Below are 20,261 nucleotides of genomic sequence, written 5' to 3'. Positions count from 1 at the left end.
AAACATGAAGCATTTGTAGCAAAGCACAGCCATTATTTACAGAGCACAATTGTTTTACTTTATTCTATATTAGTGGCCGCTCTGTGCAAAAACTTGTGGGAAATTACTGCAGCACCAATATTGTCTGTCCAGAGAGCACCCAAGTAGTCCCCAATTTCTGACTCCACCGCCCGATTGCCCCCACAAGCACAATGCTGCACCGCTGTCACCTGCCTGGTACAGGCTCCTTTATAGGGTCCTTTCAGCTGTTGTTCACCAAGATGTGAAGTAATCCGAGTACAGGGTTTCCCATGTCTGAGTGCAGGGGTGGAGAGCAGAGAGGATCAGACAGGGACAGGCCCATACACAGACTGCTGGTATATAGAGGACAAATCTCGCTGAACAGCAGCTACAAGAAGCTTCTGGATGGGGGCAGTGGGGGTGAGACAGCACTTCAGCAACGTGTTTGGGAGAGAAGGAAGAAAATAAGCAAATGAAGAATATTTATAAAGTTCACAAGTCTGCAATGTGAGGAGGATAATTACATGAAGAAAACCCTCTGACCAGGCAAAATCCCCCTGACCAGGCAAACATACCTCTGACCAGACAAACATCCCTCTGATCAGGCAAGCATCCCTCTGACCAGGCAAGCATCCCTCTGACCAGGCAAGCATCCCTCTGACCAGGCAAACATCCCTCTGACCAGGCAAACATCCCTCTGACCAGACAAACATCCCTCTGACCAGGCATACATCCCTCTGACCAGGCAAGCATCCCTCTGACAAGACAAACATCCCTCTGACCAGACAAGCATCCCTCTGACCAGACAAGCATCCCTCTGACCAGACAAGCATCCCTCTGACCAGACAAGCATCCCTCTGACCAGACAAGCATCCCTCTGACCAGGCATACATCCCTCTGACCAGACAAGCATCCCTCTGACCAGACAAACATCCCTCTGACCAGACAAGCATCCCTCTGACCAGACAAGCATCCTTCTGACCTGACAAGCATCCCTCTGACCAGGCATACATCCCTCTGACCAGGCATACATCCCTCTGACCAGACAAACATCCCTCTGACCAGACAAACATCCCTCTGACCAGGCAAACATCCCTCTGACCAGGCAAACATCCCTCTGACCAGACAAACATCCCTCTGACCAGACAAACATCCCTCTGACCAGACAAACATCCCTCTGACCAGACAAGCATCCCTCTGACCAGACAAACATCCCTCTGACCAGACAAACATCCCTCTGACCAGACAAACATCCCTCTGACCAGGCAAACATCCCTCTGACCAGGCAAACATCCCTCTGACCAGACAAGCATCCCTCTGACCAGACAAGCATCCCTCTGACTAGACAAACATCCCTCTGACCAGACAAGCATCCCTCTGACCAGACAAACATCCCTCTGACCAGACAAGCATCCCTCTGACCAGACAAACATCCCTCTGACCAGACAAGCATCCCTCTGACCAGACAAACATCCCTCTGACCAGACAAGCATCCCTCTGACCAGACAAACATCCCTCTGACCAGACAAACATCCCTCTGACCAGACAAGCATCCCTCTGACCAGACAAACATCCCTCTGACCAGACAAGCATCCCTCTGACCAGACAAGCATCCCTCTGACCAGACAAACATCCCTCTGACCAGACAAACATCCCTCTGACCAGGCAAACATACAACCCCTTTTTTCTTTCCCATTTTACTTCCTTTATTAATTTCTCCTCCAACATTACTGACAACTTCAAGTTCGATAGTTTGATAGTCTCATCTCCTGCCTTTGTATGTGGAGGAGACAATAAACAGCCATATACATCCTAAACCTGTCACAAGGACTTTCTCTGTAACTCCCTACTCTCAGCTTTCCCCCTGTAACAATCCACCCTTTTCTCTTTCTCGCTCATACATTTCAGACACTTTATTAACATGTTAATCATATTTCCAAACTTACTGCATTCCACTTCATCTGATCATACCTCACCGTTTAAAAGAATCACAATCACTTACTTGTCTGCTGCGGTAATTCTTGGATTGTTTTCTTGCTGTTACTTGGTCTTATTTTGCTGTTTGCTGTCCTTAAACCACCATCTGCTGCACAGTGTCCACATCTTGCTCCACCGGGTAGCTCTTTTGACAACAGACACTATGCGAGTATGACTTCACATGTGACATTTCCAAGTCCCTTCCCTTTACCATTGTGGTGTTGTGGTGCCAATGGAGTACCCCTTTTCTCGTTATCATGCCACCGAAGCACACCATTTCCCGCCAGCATGCCACCGTAGCACACCTTTTCCCGTTAGCATGCCACCGGAGCACCCTTTTCCTGTTAGCATGCCACCGAAGCACATCTTTACCGTTAGCATGCCACCGGAGTGCACCTTTACCGTTAGCATGCCACAGGAGTGCATCTTTTCCCGTTGGCATGCCACCGGAGCCCACCGTTTACCGTAGGCATGCCACCGGAGCCCACCTTTTTCCGTAGGCATGCTACCGGAGCACCCTTTCCCGTAGGCATGCCACCGGAGCACACCTTTTCCAGTAGGCATGCCACAGGAGCACACCTTTTCCCGTAGGCATGCCACCGGAGCACAACTTTTCCCGTAGGCATGCCACCGGAGCACACCTTTTCCCGTAGGCATGCCACCGGAGAACACCTTTTCCCGTAGGTATGCCACGGGAGCACACCTTTTCCCGTAGGCATGCCACGGGAGCACACCTTTTCCCGTATGCATGCCACCGGAGGACGACTTTTCCCGTAGGCATGCCACCGGAGCCCACCCTTCCCGTAGGCATGCCACCGGAGCACACCCTTTCCCGTAGGCATGCCACCGGAGCACCCTTTCCCATAGGCATGCCACCGGAGCTCACACTTTCCCGTAGGCATGCCACCGGAGCACACACTTTCCCGTAGGCATGCCACCGGAGCACACACTTTCCTGTAGGCATGCCACCGGAGCACACCTTTTCCCGTAGGCATGCCACCGGAGCACACCTTTTCCCGTAGGCATGCCACCGGAGCGCCCCTTTCCCGTAGGCATGCCACCGGAGCACACCTTTTCCCGTAGGCATGCCACCGGAGGACAACTTTTCCCGTAGGCATCCCACCGGAGCACACCCTTTCCCGTAGGCATGCCCCCGAAGCACTCCCTTTCACGTAGGCATGCCACCAGAGCACACCCTTTCCCGTAGGCATGCCACCAGAGCGATACACTGGGGGAGGCATAAAGCTGGGGGAGGCATGAAGCTGGGGGAGGCATAAAGCTGGGGGAGGCATAAAACTGGGGGAGGCATAAAACTGGGGGAGGCGACAAACTAGGGGAGGCATAAAGCTGGGGGAGGCATAAAACTGGAAGAGGCATAAAACTGGGGGAGGCATAAAGCTGGGGGAGGCATAAAACTGGGAGAGGTGACACACTGGGCGAGGCATAAAGCTGGGGGAGGCATAAAGCTTGGGGAGGCATAAAACTGGGAGAGGCGACACACTGGGGGAGGCATAAATCTGGGGGAGGCATAAAACTGGGGGAGGCGACACACTGGGGGAGGCATAAAGCTGGGGGAGGCATAAAACTGGGAGAGGCGACACACTGGGGGAGGCATAAAGCTGGGGAGGCATAAAGCTGGGGGAGGCGACACACTGGGGGAGGCATAAAGCTGGGGGAGGCATAAAGCTGTGGGAGGCATAAAACTGGGAGAGGCGACACACTGGGGAGGCATAAAGCTGGGGGAGGCATAAAGCTGGGGGAGACGACACACTGGGGGAGACAAAGCTGGGGGAGGCATAAAGATGGGGGGGCATAAAACTGGGAGAGGTGACACAATGGGGGAGGCATAAAGCTGGGGGAGGCATAAAGCTGGGGGAGGCATAAAGCTGGGAGAGGCGACACACTGGGGGAGGCATAAAGCTGGGGGGGGATAAAGCTGGGGGAGGCATAAAACTGGGAGAGGTGACACACTGGGGGAGGCATAAAGGTGGGGGATGCATCAAACTGGGAGAGGTGACACACTGGGGGAGGCATAAAACTGGGAGAGGCGACACACTGGGAGAGGCATAAAGCTGGGGGAGGCATAAAGCTGGGGGAGGCATAAAACTGGGAGAGGCGACACACTGGGGGAGGCATAAAGCTGGGGGGGGGATAAAGCTGGGGGAGGCATAAAACTGGGAGAGGTGACACACTGGGGGAGGCATAAAGGTGGGGGATGCATCAAACTGGGAGAGGTGACACACTGGGGGAGGCATAAAACTGGGAGAGGCGACACACTGGGAGAGGCATAAAGCTGGGGGAGGCATAAAGCTGGGGGAGGCATAAAACTGGGAGAGGCGACACACTGGGGGAGGCATAAAGCTGGAGAAGGCATAAAGCTGGGGGAGGCATAAAGCTGGGGGAGGCATAAAACTGGGAGAGGTGACACACTGGGGGAGGCATAAAGCTGGGGGAGGCATAAGGCTGGGGGAGGCATAAAACTGGGAGAGGCGACACACTGGGGGAGGCATAAAGGTGGGGGAGGCATAAAACTGGGAGAGGCGACACACTGGGGGAGGCATAAAGCTGGGGGAGGCATAAAACTGGGAGAGGCGACACACTGGGGGAGGCATAAAACTGGGAGAGGCGACACACTGGGAGAGGCATAAAGCTGGGGGAGGCATTATGCAGGGGGAGGCATAAAACTGGGGGAGACATAAAGCAGGGGGAAGGCATAAAGCTGGGGGAGGCATAAAACTGGGAGAGGTGACACTGGGGGAGGCATAAAGCTGGGGGAGGCATAAAGCTGGGGGAAGCGACACACTGGGGGAGGCATAAAGCTGGGGGAGGCATATAGCTGGGGGAGGCATAAAACTGGGGAGGCATAAAGTTGGGGGAGGCATAAAGCTGGGGGAGGCGAAAAACTGGGGGAGGCATAAAACTGGGAGAGGCGACACACTGGGTGAGGCATAAAGCTGGGAGAGGCATAAAGCTAGGGGAGGCATAAAACTGGGAGAGGCGACACACTGGGGGAGGCATAAAGCTGGGGGAGGCATAAAGCTGGGGGAGGTATAAAATTGGGAGAGGCGACACACTGGGGGAGGCATAAAACTGGGAAAGATGACACACTGGGTGATGCATAAAGCTGGGGGAGACATAAATCTGAGGGAGGCATAAAGCTGGGAGAGGCATAAAGCTGGGAGAGGCATAAAGCTGGGGGAGGCATAAAGCTGGGGGAGGCATAAAACTGGGAGAGGCGAAACACTGGGGGAGGCATAAAGCTGCGGGAGGCATAAAGCTGGGAGAGGCGACACACTGGGGGAGGCATAAAGCTGGGGGAGGCATAAAGCTGGGGGAGGCATAAAGCTGGGGGAGGCGTAAAGCTGGGGGAGGCGACACACTGGGGGAGGCATAAAGCTTGGGGAGGCATAAAGCTGGGGGGGCATAAAACTGGGAAAGGCGACACATTGGGGGAGGCATAAAGCTTGGGGAGGCATAAAGCTGGGGGGGCATAAAACTGGGAAAGGCGACACATTGGGGGAGGCATAAAGCTGGGGGAGGCATAAAGCTGGGGGAGGCATAAAACTGGGAGAGGCGACACACTGAGGGAGGCATAAAACTGGGAGAGGCGACACACTGGGGGAGGCATAAAGCTGGGGGAGGCATAAAACTGGGAGAGGCGACACACCGGGGGAGGCATAAAGCTGGGGGAGGCATGAAACTGGGAGAGGCGACACACTGGGGGAGGCATAAAACTGGGAGAGGCGACACACTGGGAGAGGCATAAAGCTGGGGGAGGCATAATGCTGGGGGAGGCATAAAGCTGGGGGAGGCATAAAGCTGGGGGAGGCATAAAAATGGGAGAGGCGACAAACTTGGGGAGGCATAAAGCTGGTGGAGGCTTAAAGCTGGGGGAGGCATAAAGCTGGGAGACACGACACACTGGGGGAGGCATAAAGCTGGGGGAGGCATAAAGCTGGGGGAGGCGACACACTGGAGAAGGCATAAAGCTGTGGGAGGCATAAAGCTGGGGAAGGCATAAAACTGGGAGAGGCGACACACTGGGGGAGGCATAAAGCTGGGGGAGCCATAAAGCTGGGGGAGGCATAAAACTGGGAGAGGCGACACACTGGGGGAGGCATAAAGCTGGAGGAGGCATAAAACTGGGAGAGGCGACACAATTGGGGAGGCATAAAGCTGGGGGAGGCATAAAGCAGGGGGAGGCGACACACTGGGGGAGGCATAAAGCTGGAGGAGGCATAAAACTGGGAGAGGCGACACACAGGGGGAGGCATAAAGATGGAGGAGGCATAAAACCGGGAGAGGCGACACACTGGGGGATGCATAAAGCTGGGGGAGGCATAAAGCTGGGGAGGCATAAAACTGGGAGAGGCGCCACACTTGGGTAGGCATAAAGCTGGGGGAGGCATAAAGCTGGGGGAGGCATAAAACTGGGAGAGGCGACACACTGGGGGATGCATAAAGCTGGGGGAGGCATAAAACTGGGAGAGGTGACACACTGGGGGAGGCATAAAGCTTGGGGAGGAATAAAGCTGGGGGAGGCATAAAACTGGGAGAGGCGACACACTGCGGGAGGCATAAAGCTGGGGGAGACATAAAGTTGGGGGAGGCATAAAACTGGGAGAGGCGACACATTGGGGGAGGTGTAAAGCTGGGGGAGGCATAAAGCTAGGGGAGTCATAAAGCTGGGGGAGGCATAAAACTGGGAAAGGTGACACACTGGGGGAGGCATAAAGCTGGAGGAGGCATAAAGCTTGGGGAGGCATAAAGTTGGGGGAGGCATAAAACTGAGAGAGGCGACACACTGGGAGAGGCATAAAGCTGGGGGAGGCATAAAACTGGGGGAGGCATAAAACTGGGAGAGGCGACACACTGGGGGAGGCATAAAACTGGGGGAGGCATAAAGCTGGGGGAGGCATAAAGCTGGGGGAGGCATAAAACTGGGGGAGGCATAAAGCTGCGGAGGCATAAAACTGGGGGAGGCATAAAGCTGTGGGAGGCATAAAGCTGTGGGAGGCATAAAGCTGGGAGAGGCAACACACTGGGGAAGGCATAAAGCTGGGGGAGTCATGAAGCTGGGGGAGGCATAAACTGGGGGAGGCATAAAACTGGGGGAGGCATAAAATTGAGAGATGCATAAAACTGGGGGAGGCATAAAGCTGGGGGAGGCATAAAGCTGGGAGAGGCGACACACTGGGGGAGGCATAAAGCTGGGGGAGGTATAAAGCTGGGGGAGGCATAAAGCTTGGGGAGGCATAAAACTGGGAGAGGCGACACACTGGGGGAGGCATAAAGCTGGGGGAGGTATAAACCTGGGGGAGGCATAAATCTGGGAGAGGCATAAAACTGGGGGAGTCGACACACTGGGGGAGGCATAAAGCTGGGGGAGGCATAAAGCTGGGAGAGGCGACACACTGGGGGAGGCATAAAACTGGGAGAGGTGACACTGGGGGAGGCATAAAACTGGGAGAGGCGACACACTGGGGGAGGCATAAAGCTGGGGGAGGCATAAAGCTGGGGGAGGCATAAAACTGGGAGAGACGACACACTGGGGGAGGCATAAAACTGGGAGAGGCAACACACTGGGAGAGGCATAAAGCTGGGGGAGACATAAAGCTGGGGGAGGCATTATGCTGGGGAAGGCATAAAACTGGGGGAGGCATAAAGCTGGGGGAGGCATAAAGCTGGGGGAGGCATAAAACTGGGAGAGGCGACACACTGGGGGAGGCATAAAGCTGAGGGAGGCATAAAGCTGGGGGAGGCATAAAGCTGGGAGAGACGATAAACTGGGGGAGGCATAAAACTGGGAGAGGCGACACACTGGGAGAGGCTTAAAGCTGGGGGAGGCATAATGCTGGAGGAGGCATAAAGCTGGGGGAGGCATAAAGCTGGGGGAGGCATAAAACTGGGAGAGGCGACACACGGAGACATAAAGCTGGGGGAGGCATAAAGCTGGGGGAGGCATATAACTGTGAGAGGCGACACACTGGGGGAGGCATAAAGCTGGGGGAGGCATAAAACTGGGAGAGGCGACACACTGGGGGAGGCATAATGCTGGGGGAGGCATAAAACTGGGGGAGGCATAAAACTGGGAGAGACGACACACTTGGGGAGGCATAAAACTGGGAGAGGCGACACACTGGGGGAGGCATAAAGCTGGGGGAGGCATAATGCTGGGGGAGGCATAAAGCTGGGGGAGGCATAAAGCAGGGGGAGGCATAAAACTGGGAGAGGCGACACACGGGGGAGACATAAAGCTGGGGGAGGCATAGAGCTGGGGGAGGCATATAACTGGGAGAGGCGACACACTGGGGGAGGCATAAAGCTGGGGGAGGCATAAAACTGGGAGAGGCGACACACTGGGGGAGGCATAAAACTGGGAGAGACGATACATTGGGGTAGGCATAAAGCTGGGGGAGGCATAAAGCTGGGGGAGGCGACACACTGGGGGAGGCATAAAGCTGGGGGAGGCATAAAGCTGGGGAAGGCATAAAACTGGGCGAGGCGACACACTGGGGCAGGCATAAAGCTGGGGGAGGCATAAAGCTGGGGGAGGCATAAAGTTGGGGGAGGCATAAAGCTGGGGGAGGCAAAAAACTGGGGGAGGCGACACACTGGGGGAGGCATAAAGCTGGGAGAGGCATAAAGCTGGGGGAGGCATAAAACTGGGAGAGGCATAAAACTGGGAGAGGCGACATACTATGGGAGGCACAAAGCGAGGGGAGGCATAAAGCTGGGGGAGGTATAAAATTGGGAGAGGCGACACACTGGGGGAGGCATAAAACTGGGAGAGGCGACACACAGGGGCATGCATAAAGCTGGGGGAGGCATAAATCTGAGGGAGGCATAAATCTGGGGGAGGCATAAAGCTGGGAGAGGCACAAAGCTGGGGGAGGCATAAAGCTGGGGGAGGTATAAAACTGGGAGAGGCGACACACTGGGGGAGGCATAAAGCTGGGGGAGGTATAAAGCTGGGGGAGGCGACACACTGGGGGAGGCATAAAACTGGGAGAGGCGACAAACTGGGGGAGGCATAAAGCTGGGGGAGGCATAAAGCTGGGGGAGGCGACACACTGGGGGAGGCATAAAGCTGGGGGAGGCGACACATTGGGGGAGGCATAAAGCTGGGGGAGGCATAAAGCTGGGGGAGGCATAAAACTGGGAGAGGCGATACACTGAGGGAGGCATAAAACTGGGAGAGGCGACACACTGGGGGAGGCATAAAGCTGGGGGAGGCATAAAACTGGGAGAGGCGACACACTGGGGGAGGCATAAAGCTGGGGGAGGCATAAAGCAGGGGGAGGCATGAAACTGGGAGAGGCGACACACTGGTGGAGGCATAAAACTGGGAGAGGCGACACACTGGGAGAGGCATAAAGCTGGGGGAGGCATGAAGTTGGGGGAGGCATAATGCTGGGGGAGGCATAAAGCTGGGGGAGGCATAAAACTGGGAGAGGCATAGAACTGGGAGAGGCGACACACCGGGGGAGGCATAAAGCTGGGGGAGGCATAAAGCTGGGGGAGGCATAAAACTGAGAGAGGCGACACACTGGGGGAGGCATAAAGCTAGGGAAGGCATAAAACTGGCAGAGGCGACACACTGGGGGAGGCATAAAGCTGGGGAAGGCATAAAGCTGGGGGAGGCATAAAACTGGGGGAGGCATAAAGTTGGGGGAGGCATAAAGCTGGGGAGGCATAAAACTGGGGGAGGCATAAAACTGGGAGAGGCGACACACTGGGGGAGGCATAAAGCTGGGGGAGGCATAAAGCTGGGAGAGACGCCACACTGGGGGATGCATAAAGCAGGGGGAGGCATAAAGCTGGGGGAGGTGACACACTGGGGGAGGCATAAAGCTGGGGGAGTCATAAAGCTGGGGAAGGCATTAATCTGGGAGAGGCGACACACTGGGGGAGGCATAAAGCTGGGGAAGGCATAAAGCTGGGGGAGGCATAAAGCTGGGGGAGGCATAAAACTGGGGGAGGCATAAAGTTGGGGGAGACATAAAGCTGGGGGAGGCATAAAACTGGGGAAGGCATAAAGCTGGGGGAGGCATAAAGCTGGGGGAGGCATAAAACTGGGGGAGGCATAAAGCTGGGGGAGGCAAAAAACTGGGAGAGGTGACACACTGGGGGAGTCATAAAGCTGGGGGAGGTATAAAGCTGGGGGAGGCATAAAACTGGGAGAGGCGACACACTGGGGGAGGCATAAAACTGGGAGAGACGACACACTGGGGGAGGTATAAAGCTGGGGGAGGCATTAAGCTGGGGGAGGCATAAAACTGGGGGAGGCGACACACTGTGGGAGGCATAAAGCGGGGGGAGGCATAAAGCTGGGGGAGGCATAAGGCTGGGGGAGGCATAAAACTGGGAGAGGCGACACACTGGGGAAGGCATAAAGCTGGGGGAGCCATAAAGCTGGGGGAGGCATAAAACTGGGAGAGGCGACACACTGGGGGAGGCATAAAGCTGGGGGAGGCGACACACTGGGGGAGGCATAAAGCTGGGAGAGGCATAAAGCTGGGGGAGGCATGAAACTGGGAGAGGCGACACACTGGTGGAGGCATAAAACTGGGAGAGGCGACACACTGGGAGAGGCATAAAGCTGGGGGAGGCATGAAGTTGGGGGAGGCATAATGCTGGGGGAAGCATAAAGCTGGGGGAGGCATAAAGCTGGGGGAGGCATAAAGCTGGGGGAGGCATAAAACTGGGAGAGGCGACACACTGGGGGATGCATAAAGCTGGAGGAGGCATAAAGCTGGGGGAGGCGACACACTGGGGGAGGCATAAAGCTGGGGGAGGCATAAAGCTGAGAGAGACGACACACTGGGGGATGCATAAAGCTGGGGGAGGCGACACACTGGGGGAGGCATAAAGCTGGGGAAGGCATAAAGCTGGGGGAGGCATAAAGCTGGGGGAGGCATAAAACTGGGGGTGGCATAAAGTTGGGGGAGGTATAAAGCTGGGGGAGGCATAAAACTGGGGGAGGCATAAAACTGGGAGAGGCGACACACTGGGGGAGGCATAAAGCTGGGGGAGGCATAAAGCTGGGAGAGACGACACACTGGGGGATGCATAAAGCTGGGGGAGGCAAAAAGCTGGGGGAGGTGACACACTGGGGGAGGCATAAAGCTGGGGAAGGCATAAAACTGGGAGAGGCGACACACTGGGGAGGCATAAAGCTGGGGAAGGCATAAATCTGGGGGAGGCATAAAGCTGGGGGAGGTATAAAACTGGGGGAGGCATAAAGTTGGGGGAAGCATAAAGCTGGGGGAGGCATAAAACTGGGGAAGGCATAAAGCTGGGGGAGGCATAAAGCTGGGAGAGGTGACACACTGGGGGAGGCATAAAGCTGGGGGAGGTATAAAGCTGGGGGAGGCATAAAACTGGGAGAGACGACACACTGGGGGAGGCATAAAGCTGGGGGAGGCATAAAACTGGGAGAGCGACACACTGTGGGAGGCATAAAGCTGGGGGAGGCATAAATCTGAGGGAGGCATAAATCTGGGGGAGGCATAAAGCTGGGAGAGGCATAAAGCTGGGGGAGGCATAACACTGGGAGAGGCGACACACTGGGGGAGGCATAAAGCTTGGGGAGGCATAAAGCTGGGGGAGGCGACACACTGGGGGAGGCATAAAGCTGTGGGAGGCATAAAGCTGGGAGAGGCGACACACTGAGGGAGGCATAATACTGGGAGAGACGATACACTGGGGTAGGCATAAAACTGAGGGAGGCATAAAGCTGGCGGAGGCATAAAAATGGGAGAGGCGACACACTGGGGGAGGCATAAAACTGGGAGAGACGATACACTGGGGTAGGCATAAAGCTGGGGGAGGCATAAAGCTGGGGAAGGCATAAAACTGGGAGAGGCGACACACTGGGGGAGGCATAAAGCTGGGGGAGGCATAAAGCTGGGGGAGGCATAAAGTTGGGGGAGGCATAAAGCTGGGGGAGGAATAAAACTGGGGGAGGCATTTAACTGGGAGAGGCGACACACTGGGGGAGGCATAAAGCTGGGGGAGGCATTAAGCTGGGGGATGAATAAAACTGGGGGAGGCATTTAACTGGGAGAGGCGACACTGGGGGAGGCATAAAGCTGGGGGAGGCATAAAACTGGGAGAGGCGACAAACTGGGAGAGGCATAAAGCTGGGGGAGGCATAAAGCTGGGGGAGGCATAAAACTGGGAGAGGCGACACACTAGGGGAGGCATAAAACTGGGAGAGGCGACACACTGGGGGATGCATAAATCTGGGGGATGCATAAATCTGGGGGAGGCATATATCTGGGGGAGGCATAAATGTGGGGAAGGTATGAAGCTGGGAGAGGCATAAAGCTGGGGGAGGCATAAAACTGGGGGAGGCGACACACTAGGGGAGGCATAAAGCTGGGGGAGGCATAAAACTGGGGGAGGCGACACACTGGGGGAGGCATAAAGCTGTGGGAGGCATAAAGCTGGGGGAGGCATAAAACTGGGGGAGGCATAAAACTGGGGGAGGCATAAAGCTGGAGGAGGCATAAAGCTGGGGGAGGCATAAAGCTGGGGAAGGCGACACACTGGGGGAGGAATAAAGCTGGGGGAGGCATAAAGCTGGAGGGGCATAAAACTGGGAGAGGCGACACATTGGGGGAGGCATAAAGCTGGCGGAGGCATAAAACTGGGAGAGGCGACACACTGGGGAAGGCATAAAGCTGGGGAAGGCGTAAAGCTGGGGGAGGAGTAAAGCTGGGGGAGGCGTAAAACTGGGGGAGGCATAAAGTTGGGCGAGGCATAAAGCTGGGGGAGGCATAAAACTGGGGGAGGCATAAAACTGGGAGAGGCGACACACTGGGGGAGGCATAAAGCTGGGGGAGGCATAAAGGTGGGAGAGACGACACACTGGGGGATAGAAAAAGCAGGAGGAGGCATAAAGCTGGGGGAGGCGACACACTGGGGAGGCATAAAGATGGGGAAGGCATAAAACTGGGAGAGGCGACACACTGGGGGAGGCATAAAGCTGGGGAAGGCATAAAGCTGGGGGAGGCATAAAGCTGGGGGAGGCATAAAACTGGGGGAGGCATAAAGTTGGGGGAGGCATAAAGCTGCGGGAGGCATAAAACTGGGGAAGGCATAAAGCTGGGGGAGGCATAAAGCTGGGGGAGGCATAAAACTGGGGGAGGCATAAAGCTGGGGGAGGCATAAAGCTGGGGGAGGCATAAAACTGGGAGAGGTGACACACTGGGGGAGGCATAAAGCTGGGGGAGGCATAAAGCTGGGGGAGGCATAAAACTGGGAGAGGCGACACACTGGGAGAGGCATAAAACTGGGAGAGGCGACACACTGGGGGAGGCATAAAGTTGGGGGAGGCATAAAGCTGGGGGAGGTATAAAATTGGGAGAGGCGACACACTGGGGGAGGCATAAAACTGGGAGAGGCGACACACTGTGGGAGGCATAAAGCTGGGGGAGGCATAAATCTGAGGGAGGCATAAATCTGAGGGAGGCATAAAGCTGGGAGAGGCATAAAGCTGGGGGAGGCATAACACTGGGAGAGGCGACACACTGGGGGAGGCATAAAGCTTGGGGAGGCATAAAGCTGGGGGAGGCGACACACTGGGGGAGGCATAAAGCTGTGGGAGGCATAAAGCTGGGAGAGGCGACACACTGAGGGAGGCATAATACTGGGAGAGACGATACACTGGGGTAGGCATAAAACTGAGGGAGGCATAAAGCTGGCGGAGGCATAAAAATGGGAGAGGCGACACACTGGGGGAGGCATAAAACTGGGAGAGACGATACACTGGGGTAGGCATAAAGCTGGGGGAGGCATAAAGCTGGGGAAGGCATAAAACTGGGAGAGGCGACACACTGGGGGAGGCATAAAGCTGGGGGAGGCATAAAGCTGGGGGAGGCATAAAGTTGGGGGAGGCATAAAGCTGGGGGAGGAATAAAACTGGGGGAGGCATTTAACTGGGAGAGGCGACACACTGGGGGAGGCATAAAGCTGGGGGAGGCATTAAGCTGGGGGATGAATAAAACTGGGGGAGGCATTTAACTGGGAGAGGCGACACTGGGGGAGGCATAAAGCTGGGGGAGGCATAAAACTGGGAGAGGCGACAAACTGGGAGAGGCATAAAGCTGGGGGAGGCATAAAGCTGGGGGAGGCATAAAACTGGGAGAGGCGACACACTAGGGGAGGCATAAAACTGGGAGAGGCGACACACTGGGGGATGCATAAATCTGGGGGATGCATAAATCTGGGGGAGGCATAAATCTGGGGGAGGCATAAATGTGGGGAAGGTATGAAGCTGGGAGAGGCATAAAGCTGGGGGAGGCATAAAACTGGGGGAGGCGACACACTAGGGGAGGCATAAAGCTGGGGGAGGCATAAAACTGGGGGAGGCGACACACTGGGGGAGGCATAAAGCTGTGGGAGGCATAAAGCTGGGGGAGGCATAAAACTGGGGGAGGCATAAAACTGGGGGAGGCATAAAGCTGGAGGAGGCATAAAGCTGGGGGAGGCATAAAGCTGGGGAAGGCGACACACTGGGGGAGGAATAAAGCTGGGGGAGGCATAAAGCTGGAGGGGCATAAAACTGGGAGAGGCGACACATTGGGGGAGGCATAAAGCTGGCGGAGGCATAAAACTGGGAGAGGCGACACACTGGGGAAGGCATAAAGCTGGGGAAGGCGTAAAGCTGGGGGAGGAGTAAAGCTGGGGGAGGCGTAAAACTGGGGGAGGCATAAAGTTGGGCGAGGCATAAAGCTGGGGGAGGCATAAAACTGGGGGAGGCATAAAACTGGGAGAGGCGACACACTGGGGGAGGCATAAAGCTGGGGGAGGCATAAAGGTGGGAGAGACGACACACTGGGGGATAGAAAAAGCAGGAGGAGGCATAAAGCTGGGGGAGGCGACACACTGGGGAGGCATAAAGATGGGGAAGGCATAAAACTGGGAGAGGCGACACACTGGGGGAGGCATAAAGCTGGGGAAGGCATAAAGCTGGGGGAGGCATAAAGCTGGGGGAGGCATAAAACTGGGGGAGGCATAAAGTTGGGGGAGGCATAAAGCTGCGGGAGGCATAAAACTGGGGAAGGCATAAAGCTGGGGGAGGCATAAAGCTGGGGGAGGCATAAAACTGGGGGAGGCATAAAGCTGGGGGAGGCATAAAGCTGGGGGAGGCATAAAACTGGGAGAGGTGACACACTGGGGGAGGCATAAAGCTGGGGGAGGCATAAAGCTGGGGGAGGCATAAAACTGGGAGAGGCGACACACTGGGAGAGGCATAAAACTGGGAGAGGCGACACACTGGGGGAGGCATAAAGTTGGGGGAGGCATAAAGCTGGGGGAGGTATAAAATTGGGAGAGGCGACACACTGGGGGAGGCATAAAACTGGGAGAGGCGACACACTGGGCGATGCATAAAGCTGGGCGAGGCATAAATCTGAGGGAGGCATAAATCTGGGGGAGGCATAAAGCTGGGAGAGGCATAAAGCTGGGGGAGGCATAACACTGGGAGAGGCGACACACTGGGGGAGGCATAAAGCTTGGGGAGGCATAAAGCTGGGGGAGGCGACACACTGGGGGAGGCATAAAGCTGTGGGAGGCATAAAGCTGGGAGAGGCGACACACTGAGGGAGGCATAATACTGGGAGAGACGATACACTGGGGTAGGCATAAAACTGAGGGAGGCATAAAGCTGGCGGAGGCATAAAAATGGTAGAGGCGACACACTGGGGGAGGCATAAAACTGGGAGAGACGATACACTGGGGTAGGCATAAAGCTGGGGAAGGCATAAAACTGGGAGAGGCGACACACTGGGGCAGGCATAAAGCTGGGGGAGGCATAAAGCTGGGGGAGGCATAAAGTTGGGGGAGGCATAAAGCTGGGGGAGGAATAAAACTGGGGGAGGCATTTAACTGGGAGAGGCAACACACTGGGGGAGGCATAAAGCTGGGGGAGGCATTAAGCTGGGGGATGAATAAAACTGGGGGAGGCATTTAACTGGGAGAGGCGACACTGGGGGAGGCATAAAGCTGGGGGAGGCATAAAACTGGGAGAGGCGACAGACTGGGAGAGGCATAAAGCTGGGGGAGGCATAAAGCTGGGGGAGGCATAAAACTGGGAGAGGCGACACACTGGGGGAGGCATAAAACTGGGAGAGGCGACACACTGGGGGATGCATAAATCTGGGGGATGCATAAATCTGGGGGAGGCATAAATCTGGGGGAGGCATAAATGTGGGGAAGGTATGAAGCTGGGAGAGGCATAAAGCTGGGGGAGGCATAAAACTGGGGGAGGCGACAAACTAGGGGAGGCATAAAGCTGGGGGAGGCATAAAACTGGGGGAGGCGACACACTGGGGGAGGCATAAAGCTGTGGGAGGCATAAAGCTGGGGGAGGCATAAAACTGGGGGAGGCATAAAACTGGGGGAGGCATAAAGCTGGAGGAGGCATAAAGCAGGGGGAGGCATAAAGCTGGGGAAGGCGACACACTGGGGGAGGAATAAAGCTGGGGGAGGCATAAAGCTGGAGGGGCATAAAACTGGGAGAGGCGACACATTGGGGGAGGCATAAAGCTGGCGGAGGCATAAAACTGGGAGAGGCGACACACTGGGGAAGGCATAAAGCTGGGGAAGGCGTAAAGCTGGGGGAGGAGTAAAGCTGGGGGAGGCGTAAAACTGGGGGAGGCATAAAGTTGGGCGAGGCATAAAGCTGGGGGAGGCATAAAACTGGGGGAGGCATAAAACTGGGAGAGGCGACACACTGGGGGAGGCATAAAGCTGGGGGAGGCATAAAGGTGGGAGAGACGACACACTGGGGGATAGAAAAAGCAGGAGGAGGCATAAAGCTGGGGGAGGCGACACACTGGGGAGGCATAAAGATGGGGAAGGCATAAAACTGGGAGAGGCGACACACTGGGGAAGGCATAAAGCTGGGGAAGGCATAAAGCTGGGGGAGGCATAAAGCTGGGGGAGGCATAAAACTGGGGGAGGCATAAAGTTGGGGGAGGCATAAAGCTGCGGGAGGCATAAAACTGGGGAAGGCATAAAGCTGGGGGAGGCATAAAGCTGGGGGAGGCATAAAACTTGGGGAGGCATAAAGCTGGGGGAGGCATAAAACTGGGAGAGGTGACACACTGGGGGAGGCATAAAGCTGGGGGAGGCATAAAGCTGGGGGAGGCATAAAACTGGGAGAGGCGACACACTGGGGGAGGCATAAAACTGGGAGAGACGACACACTGGGGGATGCATAAAGCTGGGGGAGGCATAAAACTGGGAGAGGCGACACACAGAGGGAGGCATAAAGCTGGAGGAGGCATAAAACTGGGAGAGGCAACACACTGGGGGAGGCATAAAACTGGGGGAGGCATAAAGCTGGGGGAGGCATAAAGCTGGGGGAGGCATAAAATTGGGGAGGTATAAAACTGGGAGAGGCGACACACTGGGGTAGGCATAAAGCTGGGGGAGGCATAAAGCTGGGGGAGGGATAAACCTGGGAGAGGAGACACACTGGGGGATGCATAAAGCTGGGGGAGGCATAAAACTGGGGGAGGCATAAAGCTGCGGGAGGCATAAAGCTGCGGGAGGCATAAAGCTGGGGGAGGCATAAAGCTGGGGGAGGCATAAAGCTGGGGGAGGCATAAAACTGGGATAAGTGACACACTGGGGGAGGCATAAAGCTGGGGGAGGCATAAAGCTGGGGGAGGCATAAAACTGGGAGAGGCGACACACTGGGGGAGGCATAAAACTGGGAGAGACGACACACTGGGGGATGCATAAAGCTGGGGGAGGCATAAAGCTGGGGGAGGCGACACACTGTGGGAGGCATAAAGCGGGGGGAGGCATAAAGCTGGGGAAGGCATAAAGCTGGGGGAGGCATAAAACTGGGAGAGGCGACACACTGGGGGAGGCATAAAGCTGGGGGAGCCATAAAGCTGGGGGAGGCATAAAACTGGGAGAGGTGACACACTGGGGGAGGCATAAAGCTGGGGGAGGCATAAAGCTGGGGGAGGCGACACACTGGGGGAGGCATAAAGCTGGAGGAGGCATAAAACTGGGAGAGGCAACACACTGGGGAATGCATAAAGCTGGGGGAGGCATAAAATTGGGGAGGTATAAAACTGGGAGAGGTGACACACTGGGGTAGGCATAAAGCTGGGGGAGGCATAAAGCTGGGGGAGGGATAAACCTGGGAGAGGAGACACACTGGGGGATGCATAAAGCTGGGGGAGGCATAAAGCTGGGGGAGGCATAAAGCTGGGGGAGGCATAAAACTGGGAGAGGCATAAAACTGGGAGAGGCATAAAGGTGGGGGAGGCATAAAGTTGGGGGAGGCATAAAACTGGGAGAGCCGAAACACTGGGGGAGGCATAAAGCTGGGGCAGGTATAAAACTGGGAGAGGCGACACATTGGGGGAGGCGTAAAGCTGGGGGAGGCGTAAAGCTGGGGGAGGCGACACACTGGGGGAGGCATAAAGCTGGGGGAGGCATAAAACTGGGAGAGGCGACACACTGGGGAAGGCATAAAGCTGGGGAAGGCGTAAAGCTGGGGGAGGAGTAAAGCTGGGGGAGGCATAAAACTGGGGGAGGCATAAAGTTGGGCGAGGCATAAAGCTGGGGGAGGCATAAAACTGGGGGAGGCATAAAACTGGGAGAGGCGACACACTGGGGAAGGCATAAAGCTGGGGAAGGCGTAAAGCTGGGGGAGGAGTAAAGCTGGGGGAGGCATAAAACTGGGGGAGGCATAAAGTTGGGCGAGGCATAAAGCTGGGGGAGGCATAAAACTGGGGGAGGCATAAAACTGGGAGAGACGACACACTGGGGGATGGAAAAAGCAGGAGGAGGCATAAAGCTGGGGGAGGCGACACACTGGGGAGGCATAAAGCTGGGGGAGGCATAAAGATGGGGAAGGCATAAAACTGGGAGAGGCGACACACTGGGGGAGGCATAAAGATGGGGAAGGCATAAAGCTGGGGGAGGCATAAAACTGGGGGAGGCATAAAGTTGGGTAGGCATAAAGCTGCGGGAGGCATAAAACTGGGGAAGGCATAAAGCTGGGGGAGGCATAAAGCTGGGAGAGGCATAAAACTGGGGGAGGCATAAAGCTGGGGGAGGCATAAAGCTGGGGGAGGCATAAAACTGGGAGAGGTGACACACTGGGGGAGGCATAAAGGTGGGGGAGGCATACAGCTGGGGGAGGCATAAAACTGGGAGAGGCGACACACTGGGGGAGGCATAAAACTGGGAGAGGTGACACACTGGGGGAGGCATAAAGCTGGGGGAGGCATAAAGCTGGGGGAGGCGACACACTGGGGGAGGCATAAAGCTGGAGGAGGCATAAAACTGGGAGAGGCAACACACTGGGGAATGCATAAAGCTGGGGGAGGCATAAAATTGGGGAGGTATAAAACTGGGAGAGGTGACACACTGGGGTAGGCATAAAGCTGGGGGAGGCATAAAGCTGGGGGAGGGATAAACCTGGGAGAGGAGACACACTGGGGGATGCATAAAGCTGGGGGAGGCATAAAGCTGGGGGAGGCATAAAGCTGGGGGAGGCATAAAACTGGGAGAGGCATAAAACTGGGAGAGGCATAAAGGTGGGGGAGGCATAAAGTTGGGGGAGGCATAAAACTGGGAGAGCCGAAACACTGGGGGAGGCATAAAGCTGGGGCAGGCATAAAACTGGGAGAGGCGACACATTGGGGGAGGCGTAAAGCTGGGGGAGGCGTAAAGCTGGGGGAGGCGACACACTGGGGGAGGCATAAAGCTGGGGGAGGCATAAGACTGGGAGAGGCGACACACTGGGGAAGGCATAAAGCTGGGGAAGGCGTAAAGCTGGGGGAGGAGTAAAGCTGGGGGAGGCATAAAACTGGGGGAGGCATAAAGTTGGGCGAGGCATAAAGCTGGGGGAGGCATAAAACTGGGGGAGGCATAAAACTGGGAGAGGCGACACACTGGGGAAGGCATAAAGCTGGGGAAGGCGTAAAGCTGGGGGAGGAGTAAAGCTGGGGGAGGCATAAAACTGGGGGAGGCATAAAGTTGGGCGAGGCATAAAGCTGGGGGAGGCATAAAACTGGGGGAGGCATAAAACTGGTAGAGACGACACACTGGGGGATGTAAAAAGCAGGAGGAGGCATAAAGCTGGGGGAGGCGACACACTGGGGAGGCATAAAGCTGGGGGAGGCATAAAGATGGGGAAGGCATAAAACTGGGAGAGGCGACACACTGGGGGAGGCATAAAGATGGGGAAGGCATAAAGCTGGGGGAGGCATAAAACTGGGGGAGGCATAAAGTTGGGTAGGCAT

This window comes from Phyllobates terribilis, unplaced genomic scaffold (genome assembly GCF_046119375.1).
Source record: "Phyllobates terribilis strain yellow unplaced genomic scaffold, ASM4611937v1 Scaffold_309__1_contigs__length_2245554, whole genome shotgun sequence".
Taxonomy (NCBI): Eukaryota; Metazoa; Chordata; class Amphibia; order Anura; family Dendrobatidae; genus Phyllobates; species Phyllobates terribilis.
This window is presented reverse-complemented; position numbering follows the sequence as displayed.